Source organism: Meleagris gallopavo, chromosome 2 (genome assembly GCF_000146605.3).
Source record: "Meleagris gallopavo isolate NT-WF06-2002-E0010 breed Aviagen turkey brand Nicholas breeding stock chromosome 2, Turkey_5.1, whole genome shotgun sequence".
Taxonomy (NCBI): domain Eukaryota; kingdom Metazoa; phylum Chordata; class Aves; order Galliformes; family Phasianidae; genus Meleagris; species Meleagris gallopavo.
Genome location: NC_015012.2, coordinates 13762168 through 13768167, shown reverse-complemented (window position 1 = coordinate 13768167; position 6000 = coordinate 13762168). Strand labels below are relative to the sequence as shown.

The following is a 6000-nucleotide window of genomic DNA, read 5'->3' as shown; positions in this document are numbered from 1 at the left end:
GATGGCTCTGCAGTCTTAGTTACAAGCTGGCAGAATCCATCAACTCTAACATTAATTTCTCTTCACTGAAGTAAGCGTAAAAGTGGCAGAAAGGAAGCAGAGACAAGGTTCCAACTAATAGGTGTACTATTTTTTTTCTGTGAATTTTCTGCCGTGTGATTTTATACAGTGCTTGGCTTTGAAGTTATTTCACCGAGAAAGTATACCTAAAGCAGTTCATTAATCCACAATTGCCTCTGATAACTACTAGCAGAGAAGATAAATACAAGTTAACACACCCAAAGTTCTCCTATTTGAAGATGGTGTACTACAGTTTCCAGTGTTGTAACCAAAGCTACTGTATCTTTGCTAAAGTTTATGAAGTTCTCATATTTGTGTAACCAAATAAACTGAATTCAAGCAATGCACTAGAGCAGGGCATTAATTTTTCATCTGAAGCAGAATCAGCAACGATAGTCAGCCAGGTGCACCTTGGAAATTCATGTGCCATTAAAACAGTGCTCTACACACCTGCAAAGGACACGCTTGATGTGGTCCAATGGTTAGTCTTTGAGCACAGCAATACAGGCCCTTCCTGATGCCATGGCACACTGGGCAGGGTACTTTCTACCCATTCTTCTGTGCCTTTAAAAAAGTTCTCTTATCTTGAAAATGTATAATGATCTTTGAATGATATACAATGTGACTGAATGAGCTGCTGTAAGTCTCTGCCATTATGCTCGTGCTACTTAATGCAGTGCTCTTCATGCCTCTTCAGCAATTGAGCAGAAAAGCACCACTAAAATATTACATTCTGTCTCCTCTCGTTTTTAAAATCTTTTCGTTCTTCTCCTATTATGATATTTCTTCCAGCGAGGTGCCTGCCAGCAAACTCCCTTCGTCAGTATATTGCCCGGTAACCCATAACGAGCTGTTTGTCGGTAGTAGTTTCCCCAAACGCTGAAAATCAGCTCTTAACATATATTTAAGGCCATGCTGCCCTCTCCTGGTAGCTCTTGACCTGACCGATCGGCTCCTAAGCAATGTAGGATCGTCCATGCAACAGTGTTCAGTACCTCACATTAAATCGAAGCCAGGGGAAACGCTCCACGTTTTCCCCTTACTTTCCTCAATCTTTTATGGACAGCATAAATAGTAAACCGTGGAAATCTCCTGGTGGCGGCTACTAATCCTTGCAAATTATTTTCCTTGAATTGTTTTCCTTGCTTTTCTCTACCAACATGCATTCTCTTTCCCCATTCCTTGTATTCCTTGCTTACAACTTTCCTCTTCTCTTATCCATCTGCTTTTTACCAGTCTGTGTTTTTTCATCTGAGAGCTTTCCGAACGCATCCTCCAAAAGACTCAGTTAAAAAAACCAAAACATGAATGCTAAATACAATAAGCTATTCACGATCAGAGGTGACAATCAAAGACTGGTTCCACCATTCAGCCTGTGAGGTAACAGTTTGACATTATATTTATGTTAGTTTCCCAGAGGAATCCATCAGGGTGGCTAACCTTGCTACAGGGGAAAGGACAAACATCACAGTAGAGAGATATAGAAAAGACAAAATAACAGTTTCGTTCTTCTGCTGATCTTGTTACCACTTCTCCTATTCAATAATTTATAGCATTCACACTGCTTTTTTTAGAAACAGTGCTTCTCACCCAGATCCAAGCAGTAATTAAGTGCACCTCTAGTTCACTCATTCTGGAATAGTTTTCCAAACCATGGACTGCAGGGTAAATTCAAACTGGAGGGAAAAGAAATATCCTAACATCGATGTAATTGTTTAAGTTGTAATTGATTTAATATCAAAGGAAGCATTTTGGAAGCCTCAGTATTGTCACATAGTCAACGCAATCCTATCTCAGTTCTCAGATTGTGACAGATTCCTCATGAAGTCTTCACAAAGCCATCACGAGCTTATGAAGGAGTTGTGCTGGAATCAGCACCAAGAATTCATGGATCTGTTGTTATATCATTATGGAGTCATCACCAAGTGATCTCAGAGTTGCCATGGAGCTGTCATCAAGACACTGAGTCATCACTGAGACATGGAATCAAGAGGGGATTATCACAGAGTAGTCACGGTATCACCTCAGTTGTCACAGAATGATTTAAGAATCATGACATTGTCATACACATTTTGTCTGCAGTTCACCAACAAGCCATCACAAGATGATCCTCAAGACATCTTAGAGTCCTAGAGTCATTGGGGAGTCCTTAGGGAGATAGCACATGCTGTTAGCTGATCTTCAGGAAGATCTTGCACTTACTGAGGATCTGTATTAGCAAGGCATCTTGATATCAAGATGTAAGGGATATCAATGCAGATATAGTCTCAAGAGCTGTCACTACTGAGGGAAAGGTCCTGCCATGCAGCTCACTGCAGTACTGGAGATCCTGAAGGGTCTTTTGGGCTGCTCACTATTTATGGGATGACAGATGGTTTTCTTGGCACATACTCAACTGGCCCTCAGCTGTTGAACCAGGTGTCTGCTATCAGTTATTTCAGCCCCCACTTTGAGACAGATTTGTAGTTGTTAATCTGTTTTATTGAAAGTTATCAACCCTGTATAAAGTCTTGTTTGCAAGACCAGGTTGAAGGAGGGAGTTGGGGTAAGGAAAGAGGGCAATGAGAGGGGTGGGGGAGCATGCTGTCACAATGAGCCAATTGTGTGAGTGCATGCTAGAATGCTAGGTGATAATGGAATGATGTGGAAGGGAAGGTGCAGTTCAGGGCCAATCCTGCCTCTTGTACCTGCCACATGCAGTCAGTTCACAACCTGTATGTGTTACACATGCCGTGTGCCTGTGCTGTTTGGTGAGTAAAACAAATGTATTTATAATATTTCCTTAGAAGTATGAAGGCTGATTACAAGGATGCCATTTTCTGAGGTAAGATGGCTAAGTTTGGGCAAAATGTAGCAAGATTTCATGATCTGTGAAATGAAATCCAGTGGTTAATAGAATCAAAAGAAAAAAGTTGTGCCAGAACTTAAAGACTGTAAAAATAATTCACCGATTTAGCACCTTCTGATGAGTTTAACCACTCATTTGAATGAGTTAAACATACATATTCAAGGAAACAAAACAAAACAAAACAAAAAACCAACAACCTCTGTGTTATATTTCAAGTGATACCAGCATTTGAAATGAAACTTCAGTTATAACAAACTCAAGTTACGGCAACTAATCTTATTCATTTTGATATGTTGGCTAAACCCAGTGCTTTGAACAGTGAAAACTATGCAGCTGTGCTTTCCGTTTTTATACGGGAATTTGAGAATAGGCTTCAAGATTTCTGAAAATATCTTTTTTTGCTGTGTTTGCAACTCAATTTTTAGTCAACGTAAATACAATACTTGCAAGTTTTCAAATGTAAGGTATAGAGTTACAGTCACACATTCAACACAAAGAGAAACTTGATCATGTCTCTTTATTAGACTTCCTTAAGCCCTTTCTTACTAGAGAAAAGCCTCCCTTGCTTCACAACCACACCTTATTCATAATTGCTTTTTGGCAGATGTGCACTGGTGAACTGATGAAAAATGGGAAAAAAGGCAAATCAAACTTCACTAAAATAAGAAAACAAATAGCAGGAATACACTGCAGGCAGACTAAACTGTGACAACACTAATGCCAGCTATCCTGCAACAAGATAATCGGTACTCACTTGAAATTCTGGATCTCTACTGGAAAAATCCAGGTAGCTCTGGAGCGTGTAGCATCATGCAATCAATTGAGATCCGCAGTTTGCACCTGCAGATGTGTTGTGTGCATTCAAGTTTAAGGGCAGAGATATATCATTAAGACCAGTATCTGTATTGGTACTTTGATTACAGACATTATTAAGTTTAGAGGGTTTTCTTTAGGAGTCCTCCTCTATTTGCTGCAGGTGCCCATGAGCACAGCATACTTGGTTTGTTTGGCATGAGGTAGGTGGGAGGTCAGTACCTCATGAGAAGGAGCAAAAGTTTTAGAGGAGAGTTCCTTCTACAAAAGTAGAATTGGAATGTGAGCTGGGTCATTACAAGCAAAGAAAGAACATATCCTCCTTATGTTTCAGATAGATGTGGATGATGACCTGTCTTGAGTTAAGGAGTCATTGTTGTAGATTCAAAACAAGAATAGACGTTTCCCTCCTATCCAGAGATACACGCCTCTTTTGTCTGTCTCATTGACCAGTTCAGATTTACTCATTCATCAGGGTTTGTGGATCCTAGATACAACTAGTTCTCCGTGTGCTGAGGAATTAAAATAATAAATAGCAATTCTGAATTACAGGAGACCTTGTAGAAATTAAAGTTTAAAATTGCAATTCCCCACTGGCAACTGAGCTGCAGCAAGTAAAGATTTACTCAAATACAACGGATGAGGGCACAGAAATAAAGGAAAAAGCTGCTTATCTTCAGAAGGCCTCAAGTACACAGGGTTCTCCAGCAAAAGCCCCTTGCCTCCACTGCCAACCCTTAAATGAAGGATCCTGGCTCCAGCTCTTCCAGTCACTCAGGCACACTGCATGCAACTGAGCTCCCCTGGGTTGGCCCTGCCTCCCCACCAGATGCTCAATCACTGCTTCAAGCAGTGACTTAGCATTTCCACTGCAACTATTTAAATACAAAGCTCCAAACATACAGTGGAAATCTAAAGATTTTCTGGCATTCGATTTTCTTCTGAAGAGTGACTTGGAGAGAGACAGTTCTTTCAAGTGCTATAGACTGGACCATAGAGTAATAATATTATTGATAAGCATGGAGCAATCTCAAATCTCAGTTCTGTGCAGCATCTCTCACTTGCTCAAAGTCTACTGGCCCTAAATCCCAATCTGTTCCAAAGCCCCCATATGCATCCTTGCCTGCAAAAATATTCAAGCAGTTGGATGAATCAGATGAAGAGATAACATTTACAGATTTCAAGTGTCAGGTGAGGATAGTTTAGCATGTTCCCCAAAACCATGACAGGTAGGAAATCAACAGGCTTGGTATGTCAAGAGAAAGAATGATTATGAATCAGCAGAGAAGGGCAGTTTGAATAAAAATACGATTTAATAAGTATGCGTATCTTGCATCATGCTTGAATTAAGTTGGGAGCAGAGCAACTTGCTTATCTGGTCAAAGCACACGTAAGATGCAGAGATGCGCACCTTTCCTAAAGCTGGCTGATTGTGTCTAAATGGGCACAGCCCAGCGTTGTTTCAGTGATGTTATCGTTTCAGTAGAGGCAAAGCAACCATGCCTCTGTGACAAGCATTGGCCTCAACTCCCTAAACTGATAACACAACAAGCCTTTTTAAGATGATTGTCAGTGCATTTGACTCAATTCTACCTCATTAAGAGTATAAATCTGTCTCTCCCTGTGTACATTGTTGAGAGAATGCATTTCACTAACTTCGGTAGGTTTATGGGGTTGGCTTATTCTCCTTCTTCTGTTAATAAGACAACTTATATAGTAAGACATTGTGTCTCTAATATTTTGTAGATGACACCTGGAGAAATAGTTAACAAATTACTGACTCAGTATCTCAGTATTTAGTGCTTATGCACCCAGTACATTTATTAATAGCAATCCTGAATCTGTTAACTGTTACCTCAATTAAAAAAAACAAAAAAACAAAAAAAACCTGTTTTTGACAGTACGAACCCATTTCAGTACAAAATGCTGGAGTAGGTGGAGAGCAGGTAAGTGATTGTGAATCTATTTCAGTGGGTTTCTTAAGGGCACTCTGAGAGGCAAATGTTGATTCTGATAAGTTACTATGCATATAAATCTGTTGATGAGGTCTGGGACTAAGACTTGACCTGGACAGACCTGGGCTTCTCTGAGAAAGAGTTTAGAAAGCAAAGGGCTCATTTCTGAATGAGTGACTCAGCAGGAGGGCTTCTCCCAACAAGCTGCTTGTTAGACTTGGGCTCTTACAAAAACACAGGCTGTGAGTAGTACTGCTCTGACTCTGTTCATACAGCATCCTTATGTTTCTTAATTGGTATCAGAGCAGCTGGAACTAAGAATAT

At 40.2% G+C, this 6000-nt stretch overlaps 1 long non-coding RNA gene across 1 annotated transcript in view; it reads left to right on the top strand.

Moving 5' to 3' along the window:
* The first annotated feature begins 1786 nt into the window (after positions 1–1786).
* Positions 1787–6000, top strand: part of LOC116216292 — a 96571-nt gene continuing 92357 nt past the window's right edge. Inside the window, exon 1 of the long non-coding RNA XR_004158773.1 lies at positions 1787–2810. This is a non-coding gene — a long non-coding RNA (uncharacterized LOC116216292). The remainder of the gene's footprint in view (positions 2811–6000) is intronic.